At 37.9% G+C, this 23835-nt stretch overlaps 1 protein-coding gene across 3 annotated transcripts in view; it reads right to left on the bottom strand.

Annotated features, from left to right (window-relative positions):
- The window catches only part of INPP4B (inositol polyphosphate-4-phosphatase type II B), a 958716-nt gene that overhangs the window by 666034 nt on the left and 268847 nt on the right, over window positions 1–23835 (bottom strand). Inside the window, exon 1 of one of the 3 annotated variants that reach the window (XM_072621125.1) lies at window positions 21509–21605. The exons of the other annotated variants lie outside the window; for them this stretch is intronic. The gene's annotated coding sequence lies outside the window, so the exon portion shown is untranslated. Of the gene's footprint in view, window positions 1–21508; window positions 21606–23835 lie in introns of those variants that run through there. 3 annotated transcript variants of the gene reach the window in all.

The following is a 23835-nucleotide window of genomic DNA, read 5'->3' on the forward strand; positions in this document are numbered from 1 at the left end:
AACCCTCCCAGCACTATAGGCATGCACCATGTGCCTATCCCAAAGCCAATTTTCTCCATTATCTAGGTTTGTTCTTCATTTCTGCCCCAGAAATAACAAGGTTAAACAATCCAAATTGGTGGATGGTATAAGGTAGATGAAGGGAAGGAATAAGAAATATATCAAAAAAGGCTGATTGGGGCTAGATCACAAGGGTCTTGAATTTTCTGCTAAAGAATCTGGATTTTATTCTGTAGGAAATGGGGAGTTGTATTTCTGAGGAGGGGAAAGCTATGGTCAGAGCCTGAATGACCACTTTTAATGTTGCAGAGAATGGTCTGGTACAGTAAGAAATGAGAGGTAGGGACAGAGCTTAGTAGGCCTATGTAATAGTCCTGAGTAGAGTTCAAGACCATCTCGATCACAATAAGAGCAGAGGAAAAAATAAGCACGAGCAGTAGAAGAGATCCTACATCGAGAAGGGGAGAGGGACCTAGAGAAGGAGGAGAAAGATGAACAATGACTCCGAGAATAATGGTGGGAGGAAAGAGTTTAAAGAAATGGTCAGTACTGTGAAATTGCAGAGAAGCTAATGATGATGAGAAGTAAGACAAAGTTCATTGTATTTGGTGATTGGCAGACATCAAGAGAGTATTTTAATGGAAAGGTGGGAAAAAAACCAAGTTTACAAGGGTTTCAAAAGAGAATGGAAGATGAAAATGGAAGACGTTGGATGGAAGGCAAGCACCCAGAACTCATTTGTTTTACTGAAAAATAGTAAAGCTACAGTCTCCCTGGAGACCAGCTATTTCTTCCCAGAAATAACTTAATTAGTATTAAAGATGCATGGCTTGTTTAGGTTCATTAGAGATTATTAATCATGGTTGTTAGTTGGTGAATGACTGAGAGCTATGTGGCTAGATGGAGGTCAGCTTAAAGAAGGAAAAAAGCACTCTGATCAAATAATTTATAGTTAGAATGGATTTTAGATACCGTGTGTCCTAACCCCTTATTTTGTCAACATCATCATTTAGAATTTCTAGTAAAAATTTAGCAATGGATTTATAGAGTTTTTATGATCTGATGAATAATGATTGAATATGTGTATCTGAATGTATAAGAAGAATTGATATTTTAAAGTTTGCAAAGCTGTTTACATACATTATATCTCTTGAGTTCCATAACAATTCCTGCAAGGTAATTGTTACAGTTAATTATACCCATTTTACAGATGAGAAAAATGAGGTTGAGAGAAGTTGATTGACTATGTGGCTAACAAGTATCTAAGGTGGGATTCTAATACATACAGCTTTTCATGATATCAGGCAGAAATCTATCCATTTTAGCACACTTCCTTTCATATGAATATGTTTATTCTGTGTAAAAAATAAATAAGAGACCAAACCAAACCATAAAGAAATCTGTCTTCGTGCCCCACAGAATATTTCTCTAAATTGATGAGAAGATATGACGTACTTCTATCATGTTGTAAAATATATGGCTAAAGCAGGTCAATCTGATTATACCCCCAAATCTCACAACTCTATCTTTGCAGTAAACATTCATAACACTGATCACAACATATCTTTGTCTCAAAAAAAACCCCATTATTTTCAAGATGATTCCACAAGTTACAACATGTCCTTGCCACCTTCTGTGAATACCCATGGTGTTGATGGTTTATGGAAGACCTTTCATTCTTAATGCCTTTCTTTTCCCATCTCTGCCCACATGCACATGCAAGCACAAACATACACCTTTGGGGAAAAAATATGTTTCTTGAAGAAATGATTGCTTTATCAATCTGTTTGGTCCACTGATTTTGTTGGACCCTGTTAATACCACTCCATGCACTAGCTGAAATAAGGATATAATTACATTTCAAAGAGGAACAAGGAAATCTCCAATGTAATCAGCACCCTGCTAAGGGTAAGCACACACTAAACCACTAGAACTATGATAAGTAATCAGCTTTAACAGAAAAATGCTTCACATATTACCCAGGATATCTGACCATATTTCTGACTGGGTAAAATAAAGAACATGAATTGTAAATAAAATTTTCTGCCACTGAAATCAGTAATGATGCATCTCATTACTAGTCACTTAATACAGAAGTAACTGGGTGACCAGGGACAGGTCTTATCACCTCTTTGAGCACTACTTTCCTCATCTACAGAAGACAGGTAATGACCTCAAGATTGCTTTACTCTCCTAAGTTTATGAACCAAGGATCCTTTGAACTTATTTGTAAAAGAAGTGCCCACAACCTTTCTACCCTATTTGCAACAAAGACAGACAGATGCTAGTGAAAAGATAAAATGTAAAACATAAAATAAATGCTTCTTTTCTGGCTTTGAAATATAGACAAATCAAGCTGTACCAGATCTCAAACTGTATTAGAAAGGGATAATCATCAAACCATCTGCTACTGGCTAAGAAATAGAATGGTGGATCAGTGGGATGGATTAGGTACACAATAAATATGACCATGAGGCAGCTAGGTGGCTCAGTGGATAGAGTGTTTGGCCTGAAGTCAGGAAGACTCATCTTCCTGAATTCCAATCTAATCTTAGACACTAGTTGTGTGACCCTGGACAAGTCACTTTACCTTGTTTGCCTCAGTTCCTCATCTATAAAATGAAATAGAAAAGGAAATAACAAACTTGGCCAAGAAAACCCTGAATGGAGTCATGAGGAATCAGACATGACTGAAAAATAAAACAGCAACAAAAAAGGCCATGGTAACCTAGTGTTTCATAAAACCCAAAAGACACAAGCTTTGGGGACAACAATTCACTATTTAACAAAAACTACTGGGAAAACTGGAAAACAGTTCAGCAGAAACTCAACATAGACCAACATCTCACACTGTATACCAAGATAAGATCAGAATGGACATGAGATTTAGACATTAAAGGTAATACCAAGGGCAAATTAGGGAGTATGAAATAGTTATACCTGTCAGATCTATGAATAAGAAAAAAAAATTATGGCCAGACAAGAGACAGGAAGCATTACTAGATGTAAAATGGATAATTTTGATTATGTTAAATTTAAAAAGTTTTGCACCAGCAAAATCAATGCAACCAAGAATAATAGGTAAGTAGAAAACTGGGAAAATTTTGTTTATAGTAAATGTCTCTGATAAAGGCCTTATTTCTCAGATATATAGAGAACTGAGTCTTAAGTTTTCATAACTCATAAGAACAGAGTTATAAGAACACAAGACATTCCTCAACTGATAAATACTCAAAGGATATGGAGGTAGTATTGAGATGAAGAAATCAAAGCTATCTAAAAAATGTTCTAAATCACTATTGATTAGGGAAATGCAAATTAAAAAAACTCTGAGATATCACCTCACACCTATCAGATTCGCTAACACGATAGAAAAAAGAAACTGATAAACAATGGAGGGGAAATGGGAAAATTGGGACACTGACGCACTGTTGGTAGAGTTGCAAACTGATCCAACCATTCTGAAGAACAATTTGGAACTATGCCAAAAGGGCAATAAAACTGCATATACCTTTTGACCCAACAATCCGCTTACCAGGCTTATATTCCAAGATTTTAAAAAAGGGGAGAAAGGACATATTTGGACAAAAAATATTTATAGCAGCAATTTTTGTGGTGGCAAAGAATAAGAAACTGAGAGGATGCCCTTCAATTGAGGAATGTCAGAACAAGCTGTGATACATAATTCTGATGGAACATTATTGTGCTATATAAGAAAAGACAAGCAGGATGTTTTCAGAAAAACCTGGGGAAAACTCCCTCTTTCACTTGGTGACCCCATCAATTCACATATATTTAATCATCATCTCTATGGAAATCTATACATCCAGAATCAGTGTCTTTCCTGAGCTCCAACCCCACATCTACAACTGCCAATTAAACATTTCAAACTTTTTCAAATTGCTACATACATCACAAACTCATTTTCTTTTCCCCAAAACTCTCCCCACTTATCCCACCACTAGCCTTCTAGTCTCTCAAGTTCTAAACCTTGACATTACCTTCACTACTTTAATCTCACTCACACCATATGTCATTTCTGTCTATCTCTCCTCTTATTATTCATATGACCACCACCATTGTTCAAGACCTCGTCACCTCTGGCTTGGACTATTGCAACTGCCTCTTTATTTGTTTCCTGACCCAAGACTCTGTGCACTCCAACACATTTTTCATACTGTAGCAAAAATTATTTTCTGGAAGCACAGTTCTGAACAAGTCACTCTTCTATCTATAAACTGTATTCTCTCCATCTAGACTCCTCAAGGATCAAATATAAACTCCTCTGTTTGCCTTTGAAAGTCAGTCACAACCCAACCCTGACTTTCCCTCCCAGACCCATTTATCATTCCCATTTCCCCACTCTACAGCCGAGTTAAACTGACTTTCTGTCCTTCATTCATGGCACTCCATCTCTGTCCATTGGTTCTAAACCTCCCTGTCTGACTCTTTCAAGTCAACTCAACAAGCATTTACTAAATACCTCCTATAATCAAGGCATCATGTTGAACTCTGTGGATCAAAAATCAAACTAAAAAGTCCATTTCTTAAGTGGCTTACATTCCACTAGGAAAGCCAATGTATACACAGATAGGAAAATTTTAAAAATATATGGAATACAATGCCATTTCTGGAGGTATTTCAGGAGGGTGGGAGTGAACACTTAACAATGAGAGGACCAAGAAAGGCATTGTAGGAGGAGGATAGGGAGCTGAGCCTTGATTAGATGCAAATTACATAAGGCAAACACAAAGTGTCATAGGAGTAAGAGAAGAAGGTAAGAGTGATAAACTCCAAAAACAGCACCTGCCAATGATTCAGGTACCCTACTTTGTGTGCTTTGTACTGTGACTTCTACCCCGTCACTGGAAAATACAAAGACAGCCTAGCAGGGATCAAAACAGACAAATGGATTCTTGATCTTACTAATGTGTTTTCTCTCCCGTGATGCAGATTGCAGCCCATTGTCACTTGTCTGTTCTTTGTGACTTGTTTTCATTTTCATTCATAAGTTTGATACTATAGATACACCAACATGCCAGAGGTGTTGCTCGCTTTGTCCTGATATCTCAAGTATACTAGAAGAGCCAACTATCTGTCTAGAAGTTATTCTTGACTCTCCGATGTGACAGGGCCACCTTTTTCATTCATACTTTCCTTTTATTCCATCCTTTACTCTGATTCATCTTTAGAGTTCTTTGTTAGCAATGGGCTGCAACCTTCTCACACATATTGAGCACCTCTCCATTGCAATAATAGCATTGCAACTATATACTTATATATACACATATATATGAATGTATATGCAAATATATACACATACACATGCATATATATATACAACTACATATATGTGTGTATATATGTATGTCTATATATACATGCATGTGTATGTATGTATGTGTGTGTGTATGTATAACATACACAAGTATAAGAAAAGTAAGTCTATCCTTAGGGAGAAGTCTGCCCAGAGTTAAGAATAAGCCCAGCAAATATCTGCTTTGGCTCATCAGTTCCTATTATCCAACTCTTTCTGTACCACCATGCTCCAAATCCTTCCCTAACAGTAAATAGGGGAGACAAGTGGATGATGATACCTATACACTTTCTGCTCCCCATATTTCCTCCTAATCCATCACTCATATCAAGTAGAGAATCCAGGAAAACCCTACAAGAAAATCCCTAAGGGGAGGAGCCAAGATGGCAGAGTAGAAAGATACACATGTGCTAGCTCCGAACTCACAGCCCATAAAATACTTATAAAGAAGAACTCCCAACAAATTCTGGAGCAGCAGAAGCCACAGAACAATGGAGTGGAAGAGATTTCTGTTCCAGAGAGACCTGGAAAACTGACACAAAAGGTCCATCCCACACTGGACCCAGAGCAGAGCCCAGCCCTGCCTTGGCCATGTGGCACCGAGAGGAGCAGATCCAAGCAGGCTTCAGGGACGGAATCTTCAGCAGCCGCACAGGTCCCTCCACCCACAGGTGCCAAAGGTCAGTGAGAGGGTCTTTTTAGCTCGCTGAGGGAGGAGCGGGGTGTCTCTATAACTCAGGCCCCCTCAGGAGGCAGCAGCAGAGGTGGCAGCGGAGAGGGGCTCCCAAAGCAGGCAGGAGCCTGGATCCATTGTTGAAGGTCTCAGAGTAAACCCCCTGAGAGAAGTGAGCCCCATGTGGTGGCTCTGCCCCAACTGAGCATCTGAACTTAATCTCACACTGAATAGCAGCCCCACCCCTACTGAAAGCCCTGAGGCTGGGAAGCAGCATTTGAATCTCAGACCCCAAGCACTAGCTGGGTGGATCTGGTGGTGAGGTGGGTGTGGAAAGGAAACTCAGAAGTCAAGTAACTGGCTGGGAAAATGTCCAGAAAAGGGAAAAAAAAATAAGACCATAGAAGATTACTTTCTTGGTGAACAGATATCTTCTCCCATCCTTTCCAATAAGGAAGAACAATGCTTACCATCAGGGAAAGAAACAGAAGTCAAGGCTTCTGTATCCCAAACATCCAAAATAAATATTCAGTGGGCTCAGGACATGGAAGAGCTCTAAAAGGATTTTGAAAATCAGGTTAGAGAGGTGGAGGAAAAACTGGGAAGAGAAATGAGAGAGATGCAAGAAAAGCATGAAAAGCAGGTCAACACCTTGCTAAAAGAGCCAAAAAAAATGCTGAAGAAAATAACACCTTGAAAAATAGACTAACTCAATTGGAAAAAGAGGTTCAAAAAGCCAATGAGGAGAAGAATGCTTTCAAAAGCAGAATTAGCCAAATGGAAAAGGAGGTTCAAAAGCTCACTGAAGAAAATAGTTCTTTAAAAATTAGAATGGAGCAGATGGAGGCTAATGACTTTATGAGAAACCAAGAAATCACAAAACAAAACCAAAAGAATGAAAAAATGGAAGGTAACGTGAAATATCTCATTGGAAAAACAACTGACCTGGGAAATAGATCCAGGAGAGACAATTTAAAAATTATGGGACTACCTGAAAGGCATGATCAAAAAAAGAGCCTAGACATCATCTTTCATGAAATTATCAAGGAAAATTGCCTTGATATTCTAGAACCAGAGGGCAAAACAAGTATTCAAGGAATCCATCGATCACTGCCTGAAAGAGATCCAAAAAGAGAAACTCCTAGGAACATTGTGGCCAAATTCCAGAGTTCCCTGGTCAAGGAGAAAATATTGCAAGCATCTAAAAAGAAACAATTCAAGTATTGTGGAAATACAATCAGGATAACACAAGATCTAGCAGCTGCTACATTAAGAGATCTAAGGGCGTGGAATATGATATTCCAGAAGCCAAAGGAACTAGGATTAAAACCAAGAATCACCTACCCAGCAAAACTGAGTATAATACTTCAGGGGAAAAAATGGTCTTTCAATGAAATTCAGGACTTTCAAGCATTCTTGATGAAAAGACCAGAGCTGAAAAGAAAATTTGACTTGCAAACACAAGAATAAAGAGAAGCATGAAACAGTAAACATCAAAGAGAAGTCATAAGGGACTTTACTAAAACTGAACTGTTTACATTCCTACATGGAAAGAAAATATTTGTAACTCTTGAAACTTTTCAGTATCTGGGTAGTTGGTGGGATTACATACATACATACACACACACACACACACACACAGACAGAGAGCACAGAGTAAATGGAATAGGATGGGATCATATCTTAAAAAAATGAAATTAAGTGGTGAGAGAGAAATTTATTGGGAGGAGAAAGGGAGAAATGGAATGGGGCAAAATTATCTCTCATAAAAGAGCCAGGCAAAAGACTTTTTAGTGGAGGGAAAAAGAGGAGAGGTGAGAGAAAAACATGAAGTTTACTCTCATCACATTCCACTGAAGGAAGGAATAAAATGCACACTCATTTGGGTATGAAAACCTATCTTACAATACAGGAAAGTGGGGGAGAAGGGGATAAGCAGGGTCGGGGGGAGGATGGAAGGGAGGGCAATGGGAGGAGGGAGCAATTTGAAGTCAACACTCTTGGGGGGAGACAGGATCCAAAGAGAGAATAGAAGCAATGAGGGGCGGGATAGGATGGAAGGAAATATAGTTAGTCTTATGCAACACGACTATCATGGAAGTCATTTGCAAAATTACACAGATATGGCCTATACTGAATTGCTTGCCTTCCCAAAGGGAATGGGTGGAAAGGGAGGGATGAAGAGATCTTGAAACTCAAGGTTTTAGGAAGAACTGTTGAGTACTGTTCTTGCTACTAGGAAATAAGAAATACACGTAAAGGGGTATAGAAAGTTATCTGGCCCTACAGGACAAAAGAAAAGATGGGGACAAGGGAAGGGAGGGATGATAGAAGAGAGGGCAGATTGGTGATAGGGACAATTAGAAAGCTCGGTGTTTTGGGGTGGGGGGAGGGGACAAATGGGGAGAAAATTTGGAACCCAAAATTTTGTGGAAAAGAATGTTAAAAGTTAAATAAATAATTTGAAAAAAAAAATGAAAAGAAAAGCCCTAAGAGTAGCAGCAACCTTGCAGACCTAGTCAGCCAGCATTGGAACCAGCCAGGCATCTGAGAAAATGATTGTCACCAATGCAATGAGATTGGGCTCTGTTTCAAATTCCAAACCATTTTATCTGAGAAAGAAAAAAAGGTAAGTTCTGGAGTCATTCCAGACACTGAGTATCTCCTTCTAACACATAATGTCTCATGGAGTTCACAGGCAATATTGCAGACAAGAAAGAAAATGACCCTGATTAAGTCATCTGTTAAAATAGCTACCCACAAAATAAATCCCACCGAAAGCCCTGAGGGAGGCCATAATCACTCATTTTTCTTCACCTTACCTTGCCAGGGGGGATCAAATTAACATGATTTCCAGGCAAGGCAATATAGAGAACAGCATGTGGGCAGGTGGAAGTTTCACACGCTCATTCTCATTCTGTGACTTAAGTTTTCTTTCTTTCTCTGGCCAAAAATTATTGGAAGTAATCAGACTAAAGATGACATTTACATAACAATATGGTTGCATGTCATAATGATGGAAAGGGAATGCAGATCATACTTACTAGGGAAATTTAAAGGCAAGAGGGGGTTGTATATTTTATATGTGATCTAATAATTTGACTGGAGCAGTGAGGATTAAAGAGCCAAGGTAATCAGAAGGGCAATTATTGCCTGTCAGGGGGCTCATGAGATTGGAAACAGGGGATAACTCTACTGGAGATGTGACTATGTAGACATTTTTTTAAAGGGAGCCTCTTCCTTAAAGCACAGGCCTAAGCAAGTCACTTACAGGCTCAGGAATTTACAACGGCTTGGTATGACCTCCAAAGAAAGCCCAAACTGCTCCAAAAGGCATTTAAAGCCATTCATGATCTAGCTCCAGACTAACTTGGCAGACATAATTCATACTAAGCCCTTCCATATATTTCACAGGTTTATTTGCAATTCTCTGATCTAAGGCCTCCATTTCCCATTTGTGTGTCTTTACCAATGCCCCATACCTGAAATAAACTCCCCAACAACAACAAACAACATACCAGCTCTAAACCTATCATTCTTTTGGAACCTGTAAGTTCCTTCAAGGACCAACTTATGGGTGACCTGCTATATGAAGCTTTTTCTTCACTCCTTACCTCCACCCTAGCTGTAAGTAATGTCTCCTAGCTCAAATAATCTTCAGTTCAGTTCAACAAATATATTGAGCATGTACCATGTGCTCTATCATCTAGGCTAAGCACTGGAGACACAAAGACAAAATGAAAAAGTCCCGGCCCATGAGAACCTTACTTTCCGCTGGGAGGAAATTCTTGTGCACAGATAAGGAAAAACAAGATGATAGAAGTGTGTCTGCCACCCTGATCCTTCCTGTCTGCCACCCTGACCCTCCCTGTCTGCCTGGTTCTTCCTCACACAGGTGCTCCATTTCAATAGGAGACACTCATTCCTTCCCCGAGATCCCAGCTAACTCCTCCCTTCTGCAAGGAAACTTTTCTCACACTTTTCATGATTTCTCCCTTAGATTATCACTAATTTATCCTACATGTATCTTGTTTGCAAATAGTTGTTTGTATTTTGTATTCTCCCCTCTCCCATTAGACTGTGAGGTTCTTGAATGAAGGGAATGATTTTTGCTTTTCTTTGTAGCCCCAGCTTTAGCACAGTGCCAGGAACATAGTAGGCATTTAATAAATGCTTGTTGACATAAACTGAGTGAAGAGGTACACGTGTGTGTGTGAGAGAGACATAGACAGAGAGACAGAGAGACAGAGAGACAGAGAGAGAGAGACAGAGAGAGAGAGAGAGAGAGAGAGAGACAATTTCTGCCTAATTTGGCTTACAGACTCACGTGAACTCCTTTTCAAATTCTAATAGCCTAAGATCTATTTTCAACCTTATTTTGATCTGGCACATTTCCTGTCTGTGCCATTTTGAACTCTTGTTCCAGGCATCTATGCCCCTGTTTAGACAAACTTCCAACAACCCTCCAGGAGATTCCAGGATAGTTAGTACTAGGCTCTTCCTAAGAATGGACTCTCAAATCCAATTCACATTTCTGATCACAGTGTTATCCTAACAAGGATGCTGTCACCAGCAGGTCACACTTGACTTCTTTGTTCCCTACCAGGGTCATTGTGAGATTCTGAAAAATCAATAGCACCATAGACCTTATCTTGGTTGATGCTCCATGGGACACTATGAGGCAACCACAAGCTTAGAGGAATTCCTGAGACTGTGGACCTAGTGTGGATCAGCTCCTATGACCCACTGAGGTCCTCTGCATCAAGATGACCACCCACTATAGCCATTCACTAGGCTGTGGGTTAACTAACCTCATGAGGTTAAGCCCTAGATGGAGAAAATTCCCCTAATGTGAGGTAGGAAATTGCATGAAATTGTAATAAAGAGCAGAGCAGCTTTCAGGGTAGTTTGACTATGCCCATGTGAACAATAAGCCATTTGCATTAAAAAATGCAATCCTGGCATTTTGGTTGTTAGTAGGAAAGTGAACTCACTCAAGGACCCAAATGAACCTAGGAAGGGCAATTATATTATAGATACTTTGGTAGCAGATCAGTCATAGCTACATGAAGTAATTCAAAGAGGTATTTGATTTCTATTTTAACAGGTTGTATCCTCCAGTAGGACAACTGGCGTTTACGAAGTCTTTTAAAGTTTGCAAAGTCTTTTTATACATATTATCTCTGTTGAGACTTAGAATAGTCTTTGGAAGAGCTACTCTAATTGTTATTATCCCCATTTTATAGATAAAAAGATGGAGAATCAATGAGCTTTAGTGATTTTCTAGGACATGGCTAGAAAATATCAGAGGCAAGATTATGGATCTGTTTCTCTCCAATTCTAAGTCCATGATTCACTCTACTAGGCTGCTCACCTTGAGGCAAGAACTTCTTTTCATTTGTGTCATTGTGTGCCCAGCATCTATCCAATGCCTTCCACTTAATAAGAGCTTCATAAGTATTTGTTGAGTTGAATTGAATTCTGGCATCTGTGCCTGGTGGCTCACAGTTTAAGCTAAGAATTTAGGTTGTCAAAGGCACAGAGCCTCTTCTAGATAGTCCAACTCAACTCCCACATTTTCCATGAGAGGAAACCAAAGTCCAGAGTAGTGAAGGGACTTGCCTGAGGTCATAAAGTTTGTGCCAGAGCAAGGAATTGAACTTAGGTCTCCCAAGTACTATTGTCTCTGTCTCATACTGCTTTCTTTGTACCCTTACAAATGTTATCTTAGACTCATTGGGAACTTTAACTTCAATGTCTTTCATAATTCATGGGCTCATTTCATCCTTGATAACTGGATTTTTATACAATGTTTGTCCAGTTATACTAAATGAGAATCAGACTCATTAAGTCTAAAATCCAGGTCATGTTTAATTACTTTATCCATTAATTCTTGGATTCTGTTATATTTGCTAGCCTATTATTCTATTCTGTGAAAATTACCTTACCACTATGTTCAATAATAAAATAAGAAAATATAAATTAAGTTAAAAAGCTTCTAAATCTCTTTAATGTCCAAAGCTGCGAACAGAGAACCATAGATTTGGTGTTACAGCAGGAAAGCATGATGGTCAATCACTGCATGTCAAGGTTGGAATGAATCTTAGGAGTCATCCATTCCAATAACCTCATTTTACAGAGGATGAAATGGCAACTCAGGCAGGTCAGGTGACTTGCTCCAGGTCATACAAGTACCAAATAAATAACAGGACCAGGTGTGAAGCCACATGAAAAGGACTTTAGGGAAGCTGTCCCTCTTTCTCAATTCTCACCCTTGACCTTTTGCATTTGGCACCAACTGACCATATTTTCACTCTGTGGATGTATCATCCATATGTGGGCTACTCCTTCAGGTTTAAACAAGCTTTCTTCTGTCTTCTCTGCATATTTCCTTCCTTAGTGACCTCATCAGGGTAGGTAACATCTCCCCCGATGACACAGAGCATCCGTGCTGCTGAAATAGGACACAGGGTAGAGAGGTGGTACAGTGGCTAAAGTGTGGGGCCTGGAGTTCGGAAGACTTGAGTTCAAATGTGGCCTCAGACTCTCACAGCTATGTGACTCAGAACAAGTCACTTCACCCTGTTTGCCTCAATTTTTTTATTTGTAAAATGTGCTAGAGAAGAAAGTGGCCAACCACTTCAGTGTCTTTACCAAGAAAACCCCAAATGGGGTCACGTAGAGTTGGACGTGACTGAACAACACCAACGTGCTGGTGACTCCAAGATTTATAAATTCAGCACCAGTTTCTGTCCTGAGCTCCAGCATCATATCACTGTTTATCAGACATTTCAAAATGGATGTCCCATAAGTATCTTGCGCTGAACATATCCAGAACTGGATTCAATTCCCTTTTCCCTAAACCCGTCTGTCTTCCCAACTCTCCTATTCCTGTCAAGTTTCTCCCAGCCATCCAAGTTTGTCACCTCAGGGTCCTTATTGACTACTCATCCTCACTCACCTCTTAAACATTATCATTTCATCACCCACATCTCCTGTCATTGCCCTAAATCAAGCCCTAAATGTCTCTCACCTGGACTACAGCCCTCAGATAGCACTCCCTGCTTCATGTGTCTAGTCATGTTTTAGACAGCAAAGTCATTTTCCTCAAGGTCAGGTCCGACCTTCTTACTCCTGCAAGCAAATTTAGAGCAACTGTCTCTTCTCTTTAGGATCAAATATAAACTCTTCTGTTTGGCATTTTAAATACATCACAGCTTGAACCTAGCCTACCTTTCTAGCCTTATTACATATTATTACTTCTTTGGGGGATTTCTACTGTTCTTCGTACATAACATTCCATCTTCCTCCATCTGACTCTTTGTCCTGACTGTCCTCCATTCCTAGAGTGTCCTCCCTCTTCTCCTCTCCTTCTGAGAATCCTTGGCTTCCTTCACAATTCAGCTGAAGAGCCACCTTCTACATGAGACCTATCTTGAGGTTTTCTGTTTCTTACATCATCAAAGTTTTTCATGTATCCTTCCTCCTCCCCCTCCATGAGAGCCAGCCTATATGACAAAGAGTGGTTTGGGGTTTTTAAAGACAAAAAATAATCAGTATAAGTGATTGTACATTGAGAAAATCTGAAAACATGCATTATGTAATACCTGTGGACCTCCCATCTCTACCAAAGGATAGATTGAAAGTGTCTTCTACATTCTCAATTAAATCTCACTAGCTCTTTATAATTCTGTTACATTTACTTTTGGATTTTTTGTTTAGTGTGCCATTGTTCCCAATTTATTTTTATGCTCTTTTCTGCCCAGTGAGTTCAATATCTCACCACAGAGCAGGCACACAAATGTGGTCTTGCATAAATGAAACCATTTTGAGTTACTAGGATTTAGAACTATAAATAACTTTACAGATCGCCATTGGCGAAAAGTCCTCAGACTACATTTTCCAAGAAACTGTATATTTGACCTTACAGTAGTGGTATCAGCAGATGATGTGGTCAGTAGTCTTCTGAAAGACAGGGGTTTTAAAAAGTGAGACTTCATAAAGGTATCTGTCTGAGTAGAATCAGAGAGGGCAAGCTGCAGCCTGCCTCTTTGGGCACAATGGAAAATGTGTGGAATGGCTAAAGACCAAGCATTTCTGAATCCCAGAGTCCCAATAGAATTCTGATGACTTAGCAGGCAAGCCAAGGTACTTTAACATATCATGAATGTGCGTTCTTCCCCAATATGCTGGAGGATTTGATTATCATTCCCTTGAAACCTATAATAGGTTGTTCCCATATCTATATGGGTAAAGAGAAATATTCTATAAGTGGAATCCCCCCTGTTATTTATGCCATTTTATATCTTCATTTATTTATTTAATTGATTATTTATTTGCAGCTTTTATGTTTCACTTAATTATTATTAGCAATAACAGCTGTTACTGAATTTATGGTTTTTGTAATATCTATAAATAGAAGTGTTACACTAGTGGGATGTTTAAACCATGATTAGCAAAACTGATTACCTTTAAATAGCCAAGACCAAACTAGGGGAAAGTTGCAAGGGATTTCAGAGACAGAATTCTCAGGGGGAACTTCAAGGGTGAAGAATTAAATACAAAAGAGGACAGGAAAGCATAGACAAGGCAAATGTTTTACACAGTCACACAGGTAGGAACAAAATTAGGACTTGAAACAAGATCTTCTAACAACGAATCCAGTTTTCTATCGCATGTAACTACAACATTTTTTTTATTCTACAAGGAAGAATCCTCAAAAAATAAAATATTTTAAAGTTCACTAGAAGCTCATGTCAGAATGTAGAGTCTTTAATTAAAGTGATTGCTCATCACTACCAGAGATTAATATTATTTTACCACCTATATTATGGTCATACATTTACATAGTAAGTACACCACCCAAACCATTTTCCTACAATGTTGGGAAGGTATCCTGTTTGGAAAATATTTGTAAACAGATTTTCATAGTGCATTTGACATATCTGACTCATGGCTCTTTCAACACTATAATTTTTCACTTCTCCTCAAGAGCATAGTGCTCCACTCATCTACTTTCTACAACAATACTGGAACCTTACTAAATATCCCAGTACCCTGAGTTCCAAATTTACCACTTCATATTTGAATGCATCACTTCTAGTGAAAGACCCCTTTTCCACCATGGTTCATCTTTTGATACAACCGTTGTTTATATTTTTCCTTGATTTATCCTTTTGACAAGCTTTTATAGGATAAGAGCAGCTATATTATAGAATTTCTAATGCTTTATTTTGTTACAAAGAAAAAATACAGACTCTCTATGACAAGTTTATTCTCATAAAGGATCACCTAAGGGAAGCACAAACACCCATGAGGCATCCCTGGGAAAGGCTCTCAAGAGAAACACAAAAGGGTAGTCAAAAATATGACAACTTTAAGACATCTCCCCTAAAAAAAAATCCATTACCACGCAATTGGAATATTGCAACCTAGTGTAGGAGAAAATCTGCCTTCATTATATTTTCATTTTTCTCTGTTTTCATCCTTCTCTGACTGAAGTAGGGTTGAACAGATTTTCCTACGGTGAATGAATAATCCAATAAGCCAAGTCTACCTGCAGACAGATGAGAGTGCTCTCTCCGCCTGAGCCAAGGGAGTAAACAAAAATAATTAACAAGTACAGAACAGTCCTAGCAGCACTGCTTTCCACCTTATCTCTGCAGGAAGAAAAGCGAAGTTCTCTGGTTGACAATGAGCATAGTAATAAAGAACAATAGGTATTGAGTCAATATCAATTGATTACTATCCCCAAAATTAGGTTTGAAGAATGTCCATTGTCATTCGCTCATATCTGACACATTTTAAAAAGTCTCTATCAATTTAAAATATTCAAAGAAAATGTTAGATTTTATTTTATTTGGCCCATGCTGTTTCCAAATTCTATGGTGTCAAATTCTAAGATGAATGTTTTACAACTTATTTGTGAAAAATTTGCTTTAATTGTACTTTCAAACCTGAATCTATTTTATCAAGCAATTATCATTAAATTTATTTTCTATTCATTAGAAAATAGATAAGTAATTTCAATGGAATAGATTAGAAAAAAGGGAGAATCAGAAGTAATTGAATTCAATAACTTAGTGTTTAATAAACTCAAAAACATTAATTACCCAGAAAACCATTCCCTTTCTGATAATAATTGCTGTAAAAATGAAAAAGACTGGTAGAAATTAGGATTAGACCAACATCTTATATCATATCCAACAGTAAACTCAAAATGAATGTGCAACCTGAACATTAAAGTTATAATTAAAAAATTAGAAAAGCAACAGATCAAGTACCTTTCGTTAGACTATCTTATCCATAGGAAATTGAGGAAATTATAAAATATCAAGTAAATAATTTGTTCACGAGGAATAGAAAAATTGTGCTTGAACAAAATGAATGCTAGCAGATTAAGAAAAGAAGATACTGAATAAAAAAAATTCTCATTCTCAATGTCCTCTGACAAAGATATGGTATTATACATATGCATATTTCACACATGCATACACACACACACACACCTAACTAGAACATGAAAGACCAAAAGTTCTAAAAATTGTTAACTATTAAAAATCATATAAAAGAATGCTGTAATACCAATAAGAAGAGAAATACAAATCAAAACAATTCTGAAATTTTACTTTACAACCTCAAATTGGCAAATATGACAAAAGATGAGAAGTCAATATTGGAGGAGTTGCAGAAAGATTGACATATTAGTACACTATTAGTAGAGTTATAAATTAATCCAACCAGTCTAGAAAGCAATTTGGAATGAAATAAAGAGAACCTAAAATATACATTCTGTTAGACAGAGAGATGCCACTGCTAGATCCCAAAGATATCAATGACATCAAGAAGGGCCTGAGAAACATCAAAAATATCAGAGTAGAATTTTTTTGGTAGTAGCAGCAAATAATTAGAAACAAAATTGTTGTCCATAATTTTGGGGATGGTTAAACAAATTATGGTACACGAAATTGATAGAGTATTATTATGTTGTAAGAAACAAGGAATGCAATGATGCAATGAATAAAGAGAAACACCAGAAGACATCTGAAATGGTGCAAAGTGAAGTAAGTAGAACCAGAAAAACAATATACACAAAGACAATGGAAATGAAAAGAACACTAAGGAAATAATCAAAACTGAATGTTGTGAAACTCTAATAACCAAACTTGGCCCCAGAGAAGAGATAGTAGGAAGTACCTACTCCCACTTTTTGGAGAGAAGGAAGGCTATGGATGCTAGATATTGCTTACAATATCAGACTTTTAAAAATATATCAATTAGTTTCACAATTTGTTTTAATTTTTTATAAGGAATTGCTCTTTGAGAGACAGAAGGTAGAGGGCAGCATTGAGAAATATAGATCCTATAGAACAAAAGAATAAAATAGTAAAATTAAATTTATTTAAAAGAAAAAATATTCCCTCCCTCCCCAAAAAATATAATTTTCTTAAGCTGGTTAAGCTCTAGAAGCCTTGAGTTCATTATATTCTTAGGAGGTCAGTGCCTCCACTACTGCCTTTGTGCCTAAACACTCAAGGCTTTGAGAAATGGAATCAGAGAAAAACTAAGAACAAACTGAATACCAACTAAACATCAAAATAGCCAAGTACAGAGAGGCTCGTCACCAGTAGGCTCGTCACAAGATGGTCAATTCTTTGGCCATGGAAAATTCCAAGAACTTGGAAAATATCAAAAAAATTTAAATGGCCTGAGGGACACCTTACTACATTCACAGCAGTAGTGCTAGTAACAGAAAAGGAACAAAAATCACATTTGGGGGATTATCTATACCTATGAGCTTAATTCTTATGTTTTCTGAAGATGAGGTTGCTGTCAAATGGCCAAACTGAAAACTCGCTGGAATAACTAAGCCATATATTGGTCCAGACTTGTGATTTTCATCAGTATAAAGAGGTTCCCAGAGAGGAAAATCTCTCTGTCCAAAGTACATTGGCAATAATTCTTTATTCTATAGTCTTATTTGGGGCACTGACATATTGAGTGGTTTCTCCCAAATCACAGAGATAGTCTGTATGAAAGATGGGTCTTTCTGACTCCAAGGTCAGCTCTCTATCCATTGCACCATGCTGCCATAACAATATTGACTGTTTGTCAACAATATCGATGTTCTTACGATAATTGAAATAAGATAAGGAAACTGACAACTAAAGGGAAAGTCAATGGCTCCCAGGTTATCTGTAGAAACCTAAATGACAAACAAACAAAAAAAGGGAGTTCGAGGGCTTGATTTTATCATATACCCAAAGACAAATGACAAATGTAATTTCCTAGGGTACCTAGTCATCTTGTTTTGCAGTGCTGCTGATGAGAATAAACAAAAAAATTACAATGACTATAAATGCAGTTTGTGTCTCTTCTATTGCAGAGCTTGAAGAGGCAGAAAAATTACATGATGAACTTCATGAGATACTCCAAACCAACTTGACACTTTGAATACTTTGATATTCAGTAGCTCCAAAGCAGAGATGGATATAGGGGGACATAGCAAGGTTGGAAATTTGACTCACATTTCACCTAAGATTCAGGCCACTGATAAGTATTTATCAAGTTCTTACTGTGTGAAAGGCTTGTAAAAGCAAAGTCCCTGACATTTCCAGGATGGCCTGCTATCACAGGTTCTTTGATCTGCTTTTCTAAAAGAAAGGGCAACTTTTGATGAGTCAGCAATCACCTTAATCAAGCACATATATTGTTTACTTAGTTCAGGGGAAAAAATCAGCACCCTGAACTTCAGAGAAAAAAAACAGAGAAATAAAGATCAACAGACAGGGCTTCCAGCTGTCTGACCATAAGCAATATATACGTCACAGATCAACAGACAGATCAAACTGTCTGACCATACGTATATAGTGACCAAAGAGAGAAGAAATAAACATCTGGGTTTTCAAAGGTCAGGGAGTGAGGGATGCCCTGCCCAGAGTCTTCTCTGGCCAAACAAACATTTCCAATGAGTAAGCCCCAAAGTAAAACCTCACCTCAGAGTATTTATGCATTTTTTAGAGCCAGAGGGCATCACAACCCTTGAGAACCAGTGTATTAGAAATTAACAAAAGGTGTGGGTCTCCCCTAATCAAGCTTTCCTTAATGAGCAGGTCCATTAATGGGTGGGAAAGATCTTTACCTCTCTGATTAGCATTACAAGACTCTGTGGTAAACTCTGGAAATATGAAGAAAGGTAAAAGGTAGTTGCTAATCTCAAGGGAGTTAACCGTCTAATGAAAGAGACATGCAAAAAATTATGTACAAATTATCCAGGATAAATTGAAGATAATCAAAGAAATAATGGAGCTAGCTTGTAGCAGGATCAGAAGAGGCTTGTCATAGAAAGTTAAATTGAATCTGGGACTTAAAGGAAGCCAGAGAAGCCAAGAGCCTCATACTTTTATAACATGAGTATATTCTTCCTGAAAACAAGTATCCTTCTCAAGACAAAGACAAGACAAACATCATGCAATACCACCAAAACAAAAGACATTTTCCATATCTTATTTTCTAGGAAATGATGAGTTGTTGATAAAGTAGTCAAATTTAGTGTACAATTAGACAAAAGTTACATGGAAAAAAGGTCAAAATCAGTATTGAATTAAAAGAACAGATAAAGGTGAGATGGTACTGAGAAATACTGAAAAAAAGTTCACCATGATCTATTCAGCTGAACCATTTGTGTATACATACACACACACACAAATGAAAAATAGAAAAGGGAAAGCTATTCATTATCATCATTTCCTGCCAAACTTTAATCAAGAAAGCTGCTGCCACAATGTGAAGGTCAAAAGAACTTAGAAACTACTTTAGACAGGAAACAGCTGATCTCTTTGAAAAGCAGAGAGATAGCAGCCAAAGGTGATGGCAGTTTAAAATACAAATATATTTTAACACAGTTTAGAGGAGGGTGGCTGTAAGTTATACAAAATTGTTGTCTAATTGTTGGGGGTGTAAGCTCAGTTCCATGTGGACAGTCTCGGGCGGGTAAAGGTGAGAACTTCTAAACCTTAGAGTTCTCATGAGGCCCCCCAGGGAACAGCAGGGAATTGAGGTGTGAGACTGGGATATCTCGTGTATTTCCGCCTCTTCCCGTGAGAACGTGATGGGAGAGAGCATCCCCGCCCTCGAGACTGGCCCAGATCTGGGCACACCTATTGTTATCTAACAGGCACGGTATTCAGGTGCAAACTACGCAGCCGGAGAGCTTAAGTAGGGTCAGGGAAGCCTGAAGGCGCTCTTAGCGCTGAGGGGCCCTTTCAGGACAGAAGGTCCCTCTTCCTTCTCTTCTCTCTTCCCTCGCCCCTCTCTCCCCACTTCCACTTCTGCTTTCATTCTCTTACTGTAAGATCTTTGCCTCCTTGGGAGATTTCTCTCTCTCCTCAGGAAGAGTTCCCCCTGCACATGTAACCAGGACCCTGAATAAAGCCTAACCCTTGTTCGACTCCGGAAAGTCTCTTCTCTCATACGTTTATCCGGTTTGGCCAGCCGAAGACCTGCGATAGGTAAGGTGAGACTCGGGTAGCCCTCAGGCCTCTAGGCCTGGCATCTAATAAAACAAAAAATAACCCTAGAAGTAAAATCATGTATACAGAAATTTTGGTGTGAGACCAGGATGAGTCACAGGATTAGAAGAGTGTTTGAAGATGAAAACGGCAAGAGAACAGCAAATAGAAAATGGAAAACTTTTATCTAAGATATATGTGTGTGTGTGTGTGTGTGTGTGTGTGTGTGTGTGTACTTCATATATATACTTTATATATATATATATATATACTTTATATGTATAAAACTTTTATCTAAGATATATATATATGCATATATATATATATATTCATCGACAGCCTAACAAAATAAAACTTAGATCTGAATACCATAGTTACTCCCATATGCTAAATTATTAAGTAGAAATGTCACTTAAGAAGACAAGAAAGCTAGTAGACACCAAGGGAATCCATTGTGGAGTTGACATAATATTAAAAGGAGTAAGGGCAAACAATAAGATATTTTAGGGAGCTTAAGACAGCAAAAAAAAGTTAAAAGTCAACGAAAATATTATTACAACCCTGAAAGAAATTAAACGCATCAATGTCTGTCAATCTTCTGTTCACTTCCACCATCTTTATAAAATTTTTGTGGCAATGATCTATGTACATATTGTTGGTACCTTTGATGAAAAATACATGAAAAGTAGTGAGACCTTCACAGTGCATCTCTTATTATTGATCAAATCTTTAAAATCACACAACTGACTGAAAAGCACAAGGAATACAAAATCTCACTGTGTATTTAAAAAATTATATTGGTAGCTAAACGCAAAAGTTCTCCCCCAACTAGGAATCTAACACATGCCTGTGTTAAAGGAACATGCAAGATTCCTTGATAAATGCATCCAGAGAGAGGATTCTGATTATCAGCGTCAAGCAAGACACACACATACACACACACACACACACACACACACACACACACACATACACACACACACACACATCAAGCAGATATATGCTTACCAAAGGTGTCCACTACTTTCACAGATGATATCCTGCTCAGGATCCACATGGAAGAGGAATTCCTTCTAGATGGTTGACAACTGCAGATGCTCCTCTTCACAAATTATATTGTGCCAGCTTCATCAAGCCCTAAACATTATAGAACCTCTTCAAAATGGTCCATGATTTTTAAAAAAATTCGACAAAAAAAATTTTCATACAAGAAAACCAATGGATGACAAATGTTTATTGTCAAGACTATGACATATCGTTAGATGGGCATTAAATTGAGTTAGAACACAAATACACATATCTTAGACACATCAATAAGTTAAGTCTAGAACAAAATGGGAATAGTATGGGCTAGATTATACTTTTTAAACTCGTGCAGTGCTTTCAACAAGATTAAGTGGCTTCCTACCACAAAAATCTCTTACTTGGATGGTCTCCTGGTGATACCGTATGGTTTGTGGCAGCAGGAGCAATAGCCTAATTTGCCTCATGAAAGCTAGACTATTTTTTTTCCTTAAAAAATATTTAAACTGTTCTCAAGATCCCATTGGCTCAAGCTTGAGCCACTGATGTAGCTCCTTATTAGTGTGGAGACAAAAGGCCATAAGATGCTCAAGCTTCTGACCTGGGATCAAAAGTATGCCAACTCTAAGACACTGTTATCAGCTGAATCAATGTCTTATAGCTGCTAATATCCTTCTTGAATATTGTTCTCTCCCCCCCTCCACTATACAGCTAAAGAAACTTCATTTTGTTAACTCCTAGTTGGACTATGAGTTTCTCATTTAATTCTAATATTGATCCTGAACTATTGGGAGACTAACCTGAGTGAGATCTTTCCTAAACAACTGTAAGTCAACAAGAATTTATTAAGCACCTATTGTGTGCCGGGAACCAAGCTAAGTGCTAGAATTGTGTTGTGGATCTTAGAGCCCCGCAGTCTTCAAAGGATCAGGATTGCAGCTGATTCGACACACAGTAAAGAAGACGGGATGGATACAAATGGGAAGCCACATATTTCCAGTGGTGATCAAGTACAAGTACAAGAAATGATGTAAGGGATGTGTTATCAAAATATGTATGATGAGAAAAGGCAAGTCATGTGGCAAAAGTCAAGAAATAATATATGCACAGCCTAAACATAAAATATGATATATATGTATATATTTGTATATATATATACATATATATATATATATATATATATATATATATATATATATATATATATATACACACAATAGATGTGAAGAAAAACTTTCAGCATGTTGAGTGAATCCTGTGTGCATGGAGGCTCTAGCTGAAAACACAGGTCAGAAGGCATGGGTGAGTTGCTGTCTATGCAAATTCAAGAGATAATCACATACCTAAGATCACAGATACACTGAAGTAATGTAGAGCTTACTAAGAGATAAACATGGTGAGGACCAAGGAGACATCAATATGATCGAGGCTCAGACATCGGCTAGCTATTTTTCCCTGGACATATCAAATTCAAACATCTAAATCCCAGTTTCCTCTGCAAAATTGGGGTGATACATAAACCACACCCCTCCTATGTATTACTATGGCTGAGGTTATTAATACTGACTCAACCTTACATTGAGGCAAAAGGATGGAAAAAGTGGGTAGGAGTTGTCGCAGGACCAAGAATGAGACATAGAAGGCTTCTCCATGGACCCAGGCCTCACAATTCTGGACCTGGAATTAGCAAAGTCTGAGCTCAGTCCCTGCATCAGATGCTTACTAGGTGTATGACCATGCGTTTAACTTCTGCTTGCCTAAGTTTTCTCAATTATAAAATGGGGGAACAGCAGCAGCTCCCCTGCAGGCTTGTTTTGATGATCAAATGAGTTAACAGATGTAAAGCATTCTGTAAAGCTTAAAGCACTATGCACAAGTATGCACCCACAGATACACAGATATACATATGTGTGTGTGTATATATATATATATATATATATATATATATATATATATATATATACTATTATTATTGTTACTGTTATCTGCATTTTATTTTGAGAACAGATTATCGCCTTATATCATCTAAAAGAATACCAAAGAATAGACAGGAGAAAGGAGCACAGGATCATAGGATCAAAGACTTAAAGCAGGATCTCAGAGGTTATTGAGTCTGACCTGCTCATTTTAGACATAAAATAACAGAAGCTCAAAGAGATTAAAAGTCCAAGGTTGCACGGTTAGTCAGAAGCAAAATTCAAATGCAGATTCTCTGATTTGAGAGCTAATAATCTTTCTATTGTACTACAATGGTTTGCCAAAGATTTATCAGACAAGAGCAGGGATGATTGTAGTTGTTCAGTCGTACTCAA

Source organism: Notamacropus eugenii, chromosome 6 (assembly GCF_028372415.1).
Source record: "Notamacropus eugenii isolate mMacEug1 chromosome 6, mMacEug1.pri_v2, whole genome shotgun sequence".
NCBI lineage: Eukaryota > Metazoa > Chordata > Mammalia > Diprotodontia > Macropodidae > Notamacropus > Notamacropus eugenii.